We start from the raw sequence: 16,968 nt of genomic DNA, 5'->3' as shown, positions 1-16,968 counted from the left end.
CTGACCAATCAGGGGCTGAGCCCGCTCTGGTGTCGACTGGGACATGATCCAACCCAGTTCCAGTGGCGTCAAGCGAAGTACCTCATAACAACGCAGGGGCCCCTCGTCCCCACGGAAAAAGTTAGGGTCTTTCCTAACCATTTTTCCCCCCGGGTCACGAGGCATACTTTTTTTTGTCGGGGGAAAAACTTGGGGCTCATTTGGGAGCCTTTTGACGCAAAATCAAAAATGGCTCACAGTGTTCCGCACATCGGGGAAAAAAAGATTTCAATTCTGACCTTGATCGCAGAGTTATGTTTTTTAAAATGTATTACAATGTATCCAATCCCCCCATCCCAGTTTTCGCCCCAGGGGGCATAAATGACCCATGTATTAAACTGTGTCATTTGGCATACACCTTCATGGGCCGGCCGTGTATGCCAATTTACCCTAACTTTGGCTCTACTACGGGAGGAAGATGGTCAATTTGCAAGAAAACTACCCAGGATCGCGGCGATTCCTCCTAGGTGCACATCAGTGAAAGTGGTCTGAGTCCATGGTACTTGGCCCCGTATTTTTATTCGCAATATTCACTTTTTTAAAAGTTTTAGAAGGCTTGGCTACTGATTAGCATGTGGCTTCTAGCGATTTTTCAACATGCTCCAAAATGCTTGAAATTGAAACCACAGAGTCCCCAGGGTGGCGTGACTAACATACTCAAAGAACTAACCTCTAGACCCTTCATAAGAGGTACTTTCGGCACTTCCGGTCTAGCATGTAACTTCCGGTTTAGCATTTAAAACGTCCAAAATGCTTGAAAATGAAACGCCAGACAGCCATGGATGCCCTGGTCCTTTATGGGACCACCTTTCCTGGTAAAATGTCACTAAAAGTACCAGGAGAACCATGGTCACATTACGATAAAAGTACCCAGGACTTGAGCCACCTTTCCTGGGTACACAACAGGTAACATGTCACTCAAAGTACCCAGGACTTGAGCCACCTTTCCTGGGTACACAACAGGTAACATGTCACTCAAAGTACCCAGGACTTGAGCCACCTTTCCTGGGTACACAACAGGTAACATGTCACTCAAAGTCCCAGGACTTGAGCCACCTTTCCTGGGTACACAACAGGTAACATGTCACTCAAAGTACCCAGGACTTGAGCCACCTTTCCTGGGTACACAACAGGCAACATGTCACTCAAAGTACCCAGGACTTGAGCCACCTTTCCTGGGTACACAACAGGTAACATGTCACTCAAAGTACCCAGGACTTGAGCCACCTTTCCTGGGTACACAACAGGTAACATGTCACTCAAAGTACCCAGGACTTGAGCCACCTTTCCTGGGTACACAACAGGTAACATGTCACTCAAAGTACCCAGGTTTTGGGCACCTCTTCTGGGTAAATGTTAGTCAAATCCCCAGGCATACATCACATACTAGGCCGGACCACCATGAGTGACAATACTGGGGTACATTTTAGTCAAATTCCCCTCTCAAAGATCCAGGAGGATCGGGGGACAGTGAGGGTCACCAGGCATACATCACATACAAGGCCGGACCACCAGGAGTGACAATACTGGGGTACATGTCAGTCAAAGACCCGGGAGGATTGGGGGACAGTGAGGGTCACCAGGCATACATTCCCTCCAAGACCGGACCACCAGGAGTGACTATACTGGGGTACGTGTCAGTCAAAGATCCAGGGAGGATTGGGGGACAGTGAGGGTCACCAGGCATACATCACATACAAGGCCGGACCACCAGGAGTGACTATACTGGGGTAAATGTCAGTCAAAGACCCGGGAGGATTGGGGGACAGTGAGGGTCACCAGGCATACATTCCCTCCAAGACCGGACAACCAGGAGTGACTATACTGGGGTAAATGTGAGTCAAAGACCCGGGAGGATTGGGGGACAGTGAGGGTCACCAGGCATACATTCCCTCCAAGACCGGACCACCAGGAGTGACTATACTGGGGTAAATGTGAGTCAAAGATCCAGGGAGGATTGGGGGACAGTGAGGGTCACCAGGCATACATTCCCTCCAAGGCCGGACCACCAGGAGTGACTATACTGGGGTAAATGTGAGTCAAAGATCCAGGGAGGATTGGGGGACAGTGAGGGTCACCAGGCATACATCACATACAAGGCCGGACCACCAGGAGTGACTTTACTTGGGTAAATGTGAGTCAAAGATCCAGGGAGGATTGGGGGACAGTGAGGGTCACCAGGCATACATCACATACAAGGCCGGACCACCAGGAGTGACTATACTGGGGTACGTGTCAGTCAAAGATCCAGGGAGGATTGGGGGACAGTGAGGGTCACCAGGCATACATCACATACAAGGCCGGACCACCAGGAGTGACTTTACTTGGGTAAATGTGAGTCAAAGATCCAGGAGGATTGGGGGACAGTGAGGGTCACCAGGCATACATTCCCTCCAAGGCCGGACCACCAGGAGTGACTATACTGGGGTAAATGTCAGTCAAAGATCCAGGGAGGATTGGGGGACAGTGAGGGTCACCAGGCATACATCACATACAAGGCCGGACCACCAGGAGTGACTTTACTTGGGTAAATGTGAGTCAAAGATCCAGGGAGGATTGGGGGACAGTGAGGGTCACCAGGCATACATTCCCTCCAAGGCCGGACCACCAGGAGTGACTATACTGGGGTAAATGTCAGTCAAAGATCCAGGGAGGATTGGGGGACAGTGAGGGTCACCAGGCATACATCACATACAAGGCCGGACCACCAGGAGTGACTATACTGGGGTAAGTGTGAGTCAAAGAACCAGGGAGGATTGGGGGACAGTGACTGTCACCGGGGGGACAAAAGGCAAAATGCAATTGGTCTGTGGGGCCTCTGGAGCTTACTCCATGACCTTGCTCACCCTCCGACCCCGTGCACCCACACTTAAGCACCCATCCCTGAGTTAAAACCCTCTAACAATTTTTTTTCCGTTTCGGGCCCCTGGTGGTATAAACGGAAAAAAAAAAAAAAGTATACCACCAGGGGTCCGAAACGAAAAAATTCGGCATAATGGTTTTAACTCAGGGCAGTGCTTAAGTTTGGGGTCCACGGGGTCGGATGGTGAAGTCAGAGTAATCGAGCCCAAACTTGATTTCTTTCCGGAGCATTTCCCCACCCCGGATTACCAATAATCACTTCAGTTGGCCTAAATATTTGCGTCCCCCCAAAAAAAATTTTTAAAAATTACCGGTTTTAGGGGGTTTAAAATTCCCCCCCTTTTTTTCCCCTTTTCCCAAGGGAAAAGACATTTCGGTTTTAAAAAGCCGGGTACCTTTTAACCCCTAATTTTTCATTTCCGGGGTTTTGGCCCTTTGGGGATTTTTGGAACCAATTCCCCCCCCTTTTTGTTTTCCCCCAAAATTTAATTCCGCCGGGGGGAAAAAAAATTTTTCCCAACTTCCTTTTTTTGGGGGGTTTTTTTTTTAATTTCAAAAAATTTTTAAATTAAAGGGAAAATTTAGTGAATCAATTTAACACGCCCAAATTTTCTCTATGCAGGAAAAACCCTGGATTAATAAAAAAAGTGTATATTTAAGATATGATGGTGCAAGAAGAATTTTAAAAGTGATTCTTGATTTTACTGGGAGCCAGTGCAGAGAAGCTAGTGTACGTTAAGAGAAGAATTTTAAAAGTGATTCTTGATTTTACTGGGAGCCAGTGCAGAGCAGCTAGTGCAGGAGTGATGTGATCTCTGTTCTTAGTTTTAGTGAGAATAGGGCACCCTAACCCTAACCCATTCTGGATCAACTGGAGGGACCTAAGAGACTTATTAGAGCAGCCTGATAATAAGGAGTTGCAGTAATCCAGTCTTGAAGTAACGAACGCGTGAACCAATTTTTCTGCATCTTTTTGAGACAAGATGTGCCTGATTTTTAAAATATTACGTAGATGAAAGAATGCAGTCCTTGAGATTTGCTTTGATATAAGTAATGCCATAGTGCAACTCAAGTGCCACTGAAATGCTAATCTATTTTTATTCAAGGTATAGTCGGAGAAGATGTGTTTTAAATTTTCGGCGGAAGATGTAGAGACTTTCTGCTGTCCTGATGTCATGCGAGCAAATGACAGAGCCGAGAGAATTAGTGAACACAGAAGAGGAGGGGACCCAGGACAGAGCCTTGAGGGACAACAGTAAAGAGAGGAGGAGGGGACCCACGACTGAGCCTTGAGGGACCCCAGTAAAGAGAGGAGGAGGGGACCCACGACTGAGCCTTGAGGGACCCCAGTAGTGAGAGGAAGAGGAGAACCAGGACAGAGCCTTGAGGGACCCAAGTTGTGAGAGGAAGAGGAAGAGGAGGGGACCCAGGACGGAGCCTTGAAGGATGCCAGTAGTGAGGGGAAGAGGAGGGGACCCAGGAGGGAGCCTTGAGGGACCCCAGTAGTGAGAGGCCAAGGTTCACACACAGATCCTCTCCAAGTTACCCGGTAAGTGCGGTCGTTGAGGTTGGATGGGAAGAGTGAGAGTACAGTGCCTGAGATACCAGGTCATGAAGGGAGGAAATAAGGATCTGGTGGTTCAATGTGTCAAATGCTGAAGAAAGGTCTAGAGCAGGGGTGTCAAACTCATTTTCACCGTGGGCACATCAGCCTCATGGCTGCCCTCAAAGGGCCGGTTGTAACTGTAACACGGTATAATTCCAACTACTACAGAATATATTGTTAAATAACTGTCTTTGCATTTGTTTATTTAAGTGTACTTATATAAATGTATAAATATATATGCAAATGTATTTTAAATATTATGAAATAAATCCATTTAATTAAATTATATGCATCTTAACCCACATTACTTTATCAAAGATCAAACAAACATTATTACATTAACTTTGTTAAAATCTTTGTCAGTTGAGACAGATGGTTCTCCACTGGTCTGGGGCAGTGGTTCTCCACCGATTTCTTGTAAAAATTTAGGAAATTTACTTTAAAAAATCTCCTAATTGTGACAGTAAAATTGTTTGATTGCCAGAGTAATGGAAGTCAGGGACATCCTTAACACATCTGCATCAGTCATTGCCTGGGACTGAGGAAAAACATATCTAGAATGTCTCAAACAATAAACAGGGTGTCTACAGGAATAAACAAGTGAAATTTAAGACTTTTTAAGACCACGTTTGAATAAAATTTAAGACCTAACTTGTGATGGAAATACAAATCAAAAGTGGAAATATACATTAATCTAAACACACTGTTCAAAATGAACAGTATGGTGTAATGCGAAAGGATAACACAAAAATGTCATTGCTGTTGTAAATTATATTTATTAATACAACATTTAGGTCCCATGAACAAATGCTTATAACATCAAGTAAATATATTTTTAAAAATACGAGCAACATAGTTCCTTTTGAACAAAAAAAATCTATAAAATAACAATTCCAGCTGCTTTTAAAATGCAAATACATTTACATAACAGAATGTATGTGTGAGCGAGCAAGTTAGTTAGTTCTCATGTCTCTATGTGATGGATGTTTGTGCACAGGTTCATACGTCTACTCCTGAGCTTTTGTGAATATACTAGGAAAACAAACTATATGAATAAAAATAACTTCCAGTTGACATTGGGTCCATTCTCCTGGAAAAAAGAAGAAAAAAAGGCAGACATTAGCCATACAACACATCTCTTCATGACACCACCACTTCAGATTTATGTCAGACTGGATAAATATGAATGAAAACTATTTTTACAAATTAAGCAACGCGAGCCATCCCTTGAGCCTAGTGAACACTATGTAGACATATTGACAGGTAAACACTAGAGATGCACCGATCAGGTTTTTGGTGCCGATCACCTTTCACTGAAATCAGTATCTGCCGATCACCGATAATACCGATCACTGAAATCAGTATCTGCCGATCCGATAATACCGATCACGGTGTCGATTGAAGCATTCTATTTATTGTGTAGCATTATTGCCGAGGACTATGAGGAAATACATATATAAAGCACCTCAAACATTAAAGAAATTACCGATTTCTTTAAACATTTAGGACTTTTACTTTGAAAAATGTCCTAATTGATACATTAAAATTGTTTGATTGCTATTAGAATTTCAGATATGTATGGAACACATCTGCATTATTCATTTCCTGTAACTCTTGGGAAATCTTCTACAGGACTTTTTAACATACAAAGTCTGACTTATTTTTATAAACTCTTCCTTGGTCCAGTAAACATGTTTTAATGTTAGCATAATTTAAGCTAAATCTCAGAAACGATCTATAAAGATACAAAATCAGTTAATTGTTTACTTTTATATGTTCGTATATGATTTGTCGACATCTTATTTTTAAAAATGGATGTTGTTTCACGTGGTTCTTTTCGCTAACTTTGCAAAACCGGATGTTGTCACTTAAATCCTTCCGCCATGGTCACATTATTACACAAGTACCCAGGACTTGAAGCACCTTTCCTGGGTACAACACAGGAATGTCACTAAAAGTACCAGGGTCAATAGAAGACTGATGAGTGACACCGCAAGGTACATTACATTATTATATACATGCAAGATTTTCAATCCGCCAAAAGTGATCGAAAATCGACGCCAGACTTTGAAAATAGAGCTGAATTATAGAGCCAGGACATGGCCTTTTAATTCGGCTGGAAGTTCTTTTCCACAGCGGGTCCGGGTGACCAGCTGCGGGGTTGAAGAAAGTGTCCGCCATCGGACTCGAAACCGCTTAAAGTGCCCTCCGCCGCGAGGTATTTGAGATTTTCAACTGCCGCGCAAAAGTGATTGGAAATCCGACAGCACACATCACGCCCCATATGCCGAATTAAAGGTCTCGGTCTGGAGCCAATTCGGCGGGTCGGTGGATCCGCTTCTCCCAGGGAAAGCATCGAAAGTCGGATTCAAACTTTCGCTTCAAACGCCTCCAAAACGCCCCAAAATGGGTCAATCGGGTCGGGTCCACTGCCCGGCACCCCGTGATAGTGCACTTTAATTCGGCCGCTTTTAATTCTGGTGACCCCTTTTATCAAATGAAGACAATGAGCACCATGGTGACATTGTTATACAAGTACTTCCAGGACTTGAGCCACCTTTCCTGGGTACAACACAGGTGAAATGTCACTAAAAGTACCCAGGACTTGAAGCACCTTTCCTGGGTACAAAACAGGTAAAATGTCACTAAAAGTACCCAGGACTTGAAGCACCTTTCCTGGGTACAACACAGGAGAAATCCCCTTAAAATAACCAGTGTCATTGACATAGCTATGTCAAGTCTGATGAAAGTGTATGCCAAATGACACAGTTTAATGAACTGTGTCATTTGGCATACATCTTCATGGGCCGGCCGTGTATGCCAATTTACCCTAACTTTGGCCAGGATTTGGGCACCTTTTCTGGGTACAAAACAGGAGAAATCCCCCTAAAATAATCAGTGTCACTTGATGCCCTGAACTACTAACTCCAACTGATCTCTGTGTGGGAGGACCATGGTCAATTTAGCATGCAAGTACCCAGGATTTGGGACACCTTTTCTGGGTACAAAACAGGTGAAATCCCTTAATAACCAGGGTCATTTCGATACTCGTCGCCCATAAAGTGTATGCCAAATGACACAAGTTTAATGAACTGTGTCATTTGGCATGACATCTCATGGGCCGCCGTGTATGCCAATTGACTCTCTGCCATGATAGTAGCATGTGGCTAATTAGCGATTTTTCAACAAGCTCCAAAATGCTGGGAAATTAGAACCCCAGATGGTCATGGATGCCCTGAACAAATATACTCTCAGCACAAGTCTGTAGACCTTCAGAAAGCTAACTCTCCGTTAGCAGCATGCTAGCTAGCTAAACCAATCTAATCCTTGAAAAGTGTCTCCTGTTGTATACTATATCAAGTTTTTTCAAAAATGACCAAAAAATAAATAAACAAATAATAAAATAATAAATTCCCATTGGCCCATTGAAATCAACAGTCTAATGGTCACTAAGTCTCAGCAATTCAATAAATGAATCAAGAGCGCCATCTAGCGATTTTTTAATTATGTCACGGCCCATGTAAATTCTAATTGACCCAAAGTAACCCATTCCTTCGTGTCAATGTATGTTGTCTGCAGAAACAATGTCACCGTGGTTACTTTCCTCTGTATGGCAGCATACATTGTATGCGTTTTGTGTCATAAGGGTGACTTTCCCCAGCCAAAAGCCGGGTTGATAGATCCATCCGGAAGCTGTGAACGCCTGCATTGCTGCCTATAACTCCGGGTCTTGTATCCGCAACATGGACGAGTACAAGGCAGCGGTCTATGGACTGAGGAGGGCGGAAGGAAGCCAAAAGGAGGTACCGAGACAGAGTGGAATCACAGATGGAGCAGCGCGACACCAGGCGCCTATGGCAGGGCTACGGACTATCACAGACCACCAGAGCAGACCCCGCTATGGTGAGTGCCGACGCATCCCAGCGGACGCACCTGAACTCATTTTATGCACGGTTGAGGCTAGCAACAACAGCGCTAGTCATTGCTAACAACAACACCGTTAGCGTAGCCGAGGTGAGTTCTACCGCTGGGATGAACACACACTCTGTGACCGAGCACAGTGTGAGGAGTGCTCTGTTGAGGGTGAACACCAGGAAAGCTGCAGGTCCAGATGTTATATCTGGGCGAGTACTGAAGACCCGTACAACCAGCTAGCTCCAGTGTTCACCACAATATTCAACCTCTCCCTGGCTGAGTCCGTGGTCCCCGCTTGCTTCAAGAGATCCACTATTGTCCCTGTGCCCAAGAATGCTTCTCCAGCATGTATGAATGACTACCACCGGTGGCCCTCACCGTGGTCATGAAATGCTTGAGAGGCTGATAAGGATCACATCTGCGCCTTTCCTCCCTTCCTCCATGGACCCGCTGCAGTTTGCTTATCGCCCAAACAGATCCACAGATGATGCTGTCTCCCAGGTACTGCACACCACACTTTCTCATCTGGACAGCCAGAAGGGGGCTATGTGAGACTGCTGTTCATTGATTATAGTTCAACCAACACCATAGTCCCCTCCAGACTGGCCGGCAAGCTGATTGAGCTGGGACTGAACACCCCTGTGTGCTTGATCCTGGACTTCCTGACCGCCAGGCCACAGGTGGTCAGGTGGGCAGACACACCTCCAAATCCTCACCCTGAACACAGGATCCCCAGGGTTGCGTCCTCAGCCCCCACTGTACTCCCTGTACACACATGACTGTGTACAGGTTCAGCTCCAACACCATCATCAAGTTTATGGATGACACAGTGGTGGTGGGCCTGATCTCCGACAACCCATTTAGAGAAGGCCTACCTGGAGGAAGTTGCTGATCTGTCACTCTGGTGCCAGGACAACAGCCTCATCATGAATGTCACCAAAACTAAGGAGCTGATTGTGGACTTTAGGAGGGTACAACAACAGAGGACGACTCACCACTGGAGATTAACGACTACTGTGGAGAGGGTGAGCGGGTATAAATACCTGGGAGTCCACATCACCGAGGATCTGACATGGTCAACAAACACAGACACTCTGGTGAGAAAGGCAAGGCAGCGCCTACCACCTCAGGCAGCTGAGGAAATTTAAAGTTTCCCAGAGGATCCTTCAGTCCTTCTACTCTGAGCTGTAGAGAGCGTCCAGTCTGGAAGCATCACAGCCTGCTTTGGCAACTGTCCGCCAGGACAGGAAGGTTTCAGAGAGAAAAGTGTCGGCTGAACGCACTATTGAACCACACTCCCACCCTGCAGGACTTGTACACCAGGAGGTGCAGAACCAGAGCCGCAGGATCATGAAGGATCCTCACCACCCCAACAACAGACTGTTTCAGCTGTTGCGTCAGGCAGGCGCCTCCGTAGTCACGCTTGCAAGAACAGAGAGACTGAGACGGAGTTTCTTTCCTCAGGCCATCAGGACTGTGAACTCCGACCTCACCAGGACCCCACATAGACCCACACAACTGCCCCTCTTAGGCACACACACACACACACACACACACACACACACACACACACACACACTTACTGTAAATATTGTGTTGTTTTTATTGTAAATAGTGTGTACTTGTTGCCTTGCACATTCCTGCTGAGCATTGCCACTTATTTCACTGCACACCCTGTGTGTGTATGTGACAAATAAAACATCTTGAATCTTGAATCTTGAATCTGAATGGAGACATTGTACTTGTAGCAGATGCTACAGCTCCAATGAAGTTCCTGGTTACTCTGGAAGAGTTCTAAAGACATTTCCTGATAAGAAAGAACTATCAAGTGCTCTGTTTGTCTGCAAACCAAGACAAGCATAATTGAGAGCCCAGTGACAAACATTTGTCTTCTTTGTGAGGCAAGTGACCAATAAAGGCAAATCCCAGAACCATACACGGTGCCTCATTAGGGTTATAGGAAGTTATTATGAAAGTCTGTTTTAGGGGGTACTTTTGTTTTATTTTCTGTTGTAATGGTCTTTATATAATGTATGATTAATTGTTTTGTGCGCCACAGAAACAATTAGTCCGTGTGTAGAGCCATTTTCTTATGTTATTGTTATTTTGGACATCCCACCTCTAGGTGGGGCAAGTTTGCTGTAAGGTGTTGTTTGTCCCTACTTAATGAGGTGAAGTGGGAGGCCAGGTGTTGCTTATTGACGAGACCAAACAGTTTTTGACCGTCGGAATGTGAGCCAGGTCTCCTACGAAATTAATGATTGTGAATAAAACCACAGGAGAAATGATCGGGACTCTTGGTCTTACTAAAACGCGGCTAAACCTTCGGCAATGAGCAGCCAGTAGTGGCCCACGTTAAACAGGTAACGGGGGCACTACATGCAGTATATGAATTCTTTGACATTTTATAATTTAACCAGTTTGCTCCAACAGATGAAAAACTGATACAAGTTTTTAATCACTTTATTTGATTACAAATACAGTTCTATCTGTGCAAAAAATAACAAACATTTGGCAAAAAATAGCTTATTGTGGCTGCAATTAACCTGTTTTGCACTGAATATCTTTTCAAGATCACAAAAATAACTTGCAAAACAAAACTAGCAGACATGTGTGAGTCATCACGTGTTATCATTATTATTAAAGCTCAATGTTGAGCTCTTGTTTTGAAGGGCAATGGTAGAACTCAAGGAGGTAACACCTGGTAAGTCGCCAAGAATCTCGGCTGTCGCGCAATCAGATGTTTTGTTTATGATTTGTCGACCAATCAGAGGTCTTCTTCAAATCTCATATTAATGAGATGCCAAGTCATAATTATGAGATACTATCTATTATGAGATAATATCTATTTTGGTGTTCACACCAAAAGCGTCTCAACGAGACGCTGCAGTGGTTGCGAGTAGACGCAAATCTTTCCTGGCGGCGTTTCGGCTCTGCGAATTTTGCCTTTTTGCATCTTTGGGTTATATAATTTAATCAAATCATGAACTGCAAGTAACCACAAAGATATGCTTAATATTTGTTGATTTCATTTAATTACCATAATCTGGATGTAACAGAGGAAATCAAACCAGTGAAAAATACATTTCATAAATGAAGAATATTCATTTAACATGCAAATTATAAATGTAACTTTCTTAAGCAACCATTTAAACATTTATCATGAACACACATATTTAGTTTGAAAAGAAAAACCAGCAGCAGCAGCTGCTTACAAACTGGGACAAATATGGAAGAACAACATTGAACCAATTTTTCAACACTCCAGGAATAAACAGGCTTCTTCTGTACATTTAATTTCTGAACGGACAACATGAAAAACAGCGAAATAGAAAAGTCATGTCAATATGTTGTTTCTTAAAAATATGCTACCAAGGTTAAAACATTGAGAGGAAATAAAACAGTGAACACAGTGCACATGTGTGTGAAGTATAGCAAAGTAGAGTTATATGACTTTGGAATTCAGGGACACACAAAATACATTTCTCCTCCATTAAACGGCAGCGCAGGAATCATATTCATGAGCACATCTTGTGTCACCTTCACCCAGCTGACCCCACCTGTACCTGGTGGCCTTACACTGGCTCAAGAGACACATGTGGGACTATAGAGCGCTATCAAGGTGCACACAAGATTATTTTATTTATTTTACAAACAAGCTGAGACAGAAGCAGTCGGCCTGAAGTTTAATGTTTATTAGAGTGTTTTGGTCTTCTCTGCTGCCTGAGGAGGGGGAGGGGGGGGGGGGGTCTTGCTGGTGCTGTTATCTGCAGCCTCATCACCACGAGATGCCGATAAATCTCGCACACTGTCTCTTGAATTGAAATTCAACTCTCCAGTCCATGAGCTGCAGTCCCAACAGCAACCACAAGGGGGAGACAGCAAGTTGAGGGGGGGGGGGGGTGTTGTTCCTCCTCCTCCTCCTCACAGCACACACACATTCCTGACGGTGGTCACAGCAGGGAGCCGCTCCATGGAGCATCAAGGTAACGCGTGTTTTGTGTTTATAATAACTGAAAAGTCTCAGATCGTCTCTGACGTCACGTGTTCCATCTTTTGTGATCTTTGGACGTTCATATTATTCTGTCTCCTGCTCAAACTTCATTCTGAGGGTTTTACTATTAATATTAAAGTAACCTGCAACATGTAGGTAAAAATTATAGATGACGTAAAACTGACCAAAGATGATCTGTAACTAATGCATAGCAACATGTTCTGATGAAGTGAGTATGAGACACATATGTATTATAATGTGTAGCTCTTGGCTAAGATGAGGGACCTAGTGTGATTTAATGAGAACAATCAAAAAGAGTATCAAGTATCTGTTGAATGTTCAAAGATCTTAGAACTGACTCCAGAACGGGGCTTAAAAAGTCATGAATAATGTCTCAAAATCAACAGTGAAGCTCAGCAGGAGCCAACGGCTCTCATTACTGGGCTGTGCTGCGTTCAGGGCCAGCTGGACTTTGAACGTCTCACATGTGTAGAAAATAAAAGCCAAAGACTAGATTCCACTGGATGGGTTGAACTGGCGATGCTGATGTCTTCATGTGTAGGAGGAGAACATGTTGACATGTCTTCATAGAGGAGAACATGTTGACATGATGTCTTCATAGAGAACATGTTGACATGATGTCTTCATGGAGGAGAACATGTTGACATGATGTCTTCATAGAGGAGAACATGTTGACATGATGTCTTTATAGAGAACATGTTGACATGATGTCTTCATAGAGGAGAACATGTTGACATGCTGTCTTCAAAGAGGAGAACATGTTGACATGTCTTCATGGAGGAGAACATGTTGACATGTCTTCATAGAGGAGAACATGTTGACATGATGTCTTCATGGAGGAGAACATGTTGACATGATGTCTTCATAGAGAACATGTTGACATGATGTCTTCATAGAGGAGAACATGTTGACATGATGTCTTCATAGAGGAGAACATGTTGACATGATGTCTTCAGAGAGGAGAACATGTTGACATGATGTCTTTATCGAGAACATGTTGACATGATGTCTTCATAGAGGAGAACATGTTGACATGATGTCTTCATAGAGATAATACAGTTGACATGATGTCTTCATAGAGAACATGTTGACACTTGATGTCTTTATAGAGCAGAACATGTTGACATGATGTCTATGAGGAGAACATGTTGATAGGATGGCTTCATAGAGGAGAACATGTTGACATGATGCCTCATAGAGGAGAACATGTTGACAGTGGTCTTTATAGAGGGAGGAACATGTTGACATGTCTTCATAGGAGAAACATCCGAGTTGACATGATGTCTTTATAGAGGAGAACATGTCAAATGACAAGATGTTTTAAGAGGAGCATGTTGAAAGGTCAACTTTACCAAAACAACTAAAATGAGTTCTCTCTTGTGTGAGTTAACATGTAGTCTTAAATGACTACCCAGCAAATGACTTGAAAAGATTTTGGAAAAGAGTATTTCAGAGGAGTAGCTGAAAGGTTTCTTCCGTGTGAGTTAATATGTGTCCTTTTAAATGACTGCTCAGTGTAAAAGATCTTTTACAGACTGAGCAGCTGAAAGGTTTCTCTCCTGTGTGGAGTTAACATGTACTTTAAATGACTAAAAGTTCCTCTCTGTAAAACATGTTTTACAGACTGAGCAGCTGAAAGGTTTTCCTGTGTGAGTTAACATGTGACTCTTTTAAAGTCACTGTGTGCAAAACATGTTTTACAGACTGAGCAGCTGAAAGGTTTCTTCCTGTGTGAGTTAACATGTGACTCTTTTAATTTCACTGTGTGCAAAAACATGTTTTATAGACTGAGCAGCTGAAAGGTTTCTCCTGTGTGAGTTAACATGACTTTTAAATTTCCACTGTGTGCAAAACATGTTTTAAGCAGACTGAGCAGCTGAAAGGTTTTCCTGTGTGAGTTAACATGAGTCTTTAAAATGACTACCTGGGTGGAAAAGATATTTTACAGAGTGAGCAGCTGAAAGGTTTCTTCCTGTGTGTGAGTTAACATGTCTGTCTTTAAAAATGACTGCTCAGGTGTAAAAGATATTTTACAGCAGACTGAGCAGTTGAAAGGTTTCTCCTGTGTGAGTTAACATGAGTTTTAACATGTGACTTTTTAAAAGTGTTCTCTGTAAAACATGTTTACAGACAGAGCAGCTGAAAGGTATTTCTTCCTGTGTGAGTGAACATGTGACTCTTCTTTAAAGTTCCACTGTGCAAAACATGTTTTACAGGACTGAGCAGCTGGAAAGGTTTCTCTCCTGTGTGAGTTAACATGTGACTCTTTAAATTTCCAGTGTGCAAAACATGTTTTAGACTGAGCAGCTGAAAGGTTTCTCTCCTGTGTGAGTTAACATGTGAGTCTTTACAATTTGTGTGTGCAAAACATGTTTAGACTGGAGTAGCTGAAAGGTTTCTCCTGTGTGAGTTAACATGAGTCTTCAACGACCCGCCTGTGGAAAAGATCTTTACAGACTGAGCAGCTGAAAGGTTTTTCTCCTGTGTGAGTGATCATGTGTCTCTTTAGTTATCCTGTGTGCAAAACATGTTTTACAGACTGAGCAGCTGAAAGGTTTTTTCAGTATGTGAGTGAACATGTGACTCTTTAAAGTTATCCTGTGTGCAAAACATGTTTTACAGACTGAGCAGCTGAAAGGTTTCTCTCCTGTGTGAGTTAACATGTGACTCTTTAAAGTTCCTCTCTTTGTAAAAGATGTTTTACAGACTGAGCAGCTGAAAGGTTTCTCTCTTGTGTGAGTTAGCATGTGTTTCTTAAAATTTCCTAATGGTTTCTCACTAGAACTACATTTTGAATCACTGACAGAAACTTCATCATTATTCAACGAGTTTAAACCTGATTGAGGTTCTCTGGTCTTCTTCCAATCAACAGGAGCCATCAGTATCTGGTTCAGAAGAGTTCCAGTCTCCTCGCCAGATCTGGAGGTCTATCTGGATCTGTGTTCCTGGCTGGTTCTGGGTCCTCCACAATCATATCCATTAGCTTCTATTTCCATCTGTTCAGTTTAGGTCTTTGATGAAGCTGAGAGGACTGAGCTCTCTTCAGCTTCACTCTTCACAGGAGTGAATGAGAACTTGAGACCAGCCTCCTCCAGCCCCTTGAAGCTGCTCCTCCTGACTGGTCCAGAGTTCCCTCATGTTCCTCTTTTAATGGGGGCTCAGGGTTCTCCTGGTCCTACTGAGTTCCTCTTGGTCCCTTTAATGGGGGGCCTCAGGTTATCCTGTCTCTTTAACCAGTGGGGCTCTGGATGCACTATTCAGACTGGAGCTCCAGACCTGCTGCTGCCCAGAAAGAACCTCTTCTTTAACCACCCGTCGAAGCTGGACATCTGTGGAAAAGAGTAATGACACATTTTTACATCTTTTGAATCTCATATTAAACTGTTATAAGTATATCACTGACAAATCTGTGAATTAGTTAAAGATCCAAAATCGACTCCACAATAAGTGAATTCAACCACGAGTACAAACTCAGAACAATAAAGAAAGTAACATTTCTTCAAGAAAGTCAAACTACAAAAATACCATCAGTAATTCCATAAGTAATATTCGATTCAATTCAGCCTATTTGTATAGCCCACCCTCACAAATTTGTCTCGAGTAAAGCATACAATCTGTACACAGACATCCCTGCCCTGCAAATGATCGGATATGAAAATAACCCTTTCAGTGGGGAAAAAAGGAAGAAACTCAGGAGAGAACAGAGGAGGATCCTCTCCAGGATGGACAGGTGCAATAGATGTGGGTCGTGTACAGAAGGACAGATTTAGAGTTTAAATACATTCAATGAATATGACAGCAGTATGAATACTTCATAGTAGGCATATTCCATTTATGGAGACCTCCACGATCCATCAGGCAGATGTATGGCGTGGGGAGGAGGAGGGCGGAGTCTCAACAGTGGGCGTTGAGTCGCAACAGGGCAGTGGCGTAGTCGGTGGCAGGAATTCCACGACCCAGACCTCGATGATCCATCAGGCAGATAGGATCTATGCCGTCTCATAGGGTCCGATGACCCCATGAGACGTGAAGTCAAAAGGACTCCGGGGAGAAAGCAGAGTTAGTAATGTGATGGAGAGATGAAACCATCCCTATGAGAAAAAAAAGAGGAGATAGGTGCTCAGTGCATCCTAAAACGTCCCCCAGCAGCTATAAACCTAGATTCAAGATTCAAGATGTTTTATTTGTCACATACACACACAGGGTGTGCAGTGAAATGAAAGTGGCAATGCTCAGCAGGAATGTGCAAGGGCAACAAGTACACACTATTTACAAATAAAAACAACACAATATTTACAGTGTGTGTGTGTGTGTGTGTGTGTGTGCTTAAGAGGGCAGTTGTGTGGTCTATGGGGGTCCTGGTGAGGTCGGAGTTCACAATCCTGATGGCCTGAGGAAAGAAACCCGCCTCAGTCTCTCTGTTCTTGCAGCGTGTCTACCGAGGCGCCTGCCTGACCGCAGCAGCTGAAACAGTCTGTTGTTGGGGTGGTGAGGATCCTTCATGATCCTGCCGCTCTGGTTCTGCACCTCC

At 43.7% G+C, this 16,968-nt stretch overlaps 1 protein-coding gene across 1 annotated transcript in view; it reads left to right on the top strand.

The window, feature by feature from the left end:
• LOC130201668 (gastrula zinc finger protein XlCGF57.1-like) overlaps positions 1–16,708 on the top strand; it is a 96,395-nt gene extending 79,687 nt beyond the window's left edge. Inside the window, exon 2 of the mRNA XM_056426758.1 lies at positions 16,599–16,708. The gene's annotated coding sequence lies outside the window, so the exon portion shown is untranslated. The remainder of the gene's footprint in view (positions 1–16,598) is intronic.
• Positions 16,709–16,968: the final 260 nt, after the last annotated feature.

Source organism: Pseudoliparis swirei, chromosome 11 (genome assembly GCF_029220125.1).
Source record: "Pseudoliparis swirei isolate HS2019 ecotype Mariana Trench chromosome 11, NWPU_hadal_v1, whole genome shotgun sequence".
Classification (NCBI taxonomy): Eukaryota; Metazoa; Chordata; class Actinopteri; order Perciformes; family Liparidae; genus Pseudoliparis; species Pseudoliparis swirei.
The sequence above is the reverse complement of the archived record's forward strand: the minus strand, read 5'-3'. Positions and strand labels throughout refer to the sequence as shown.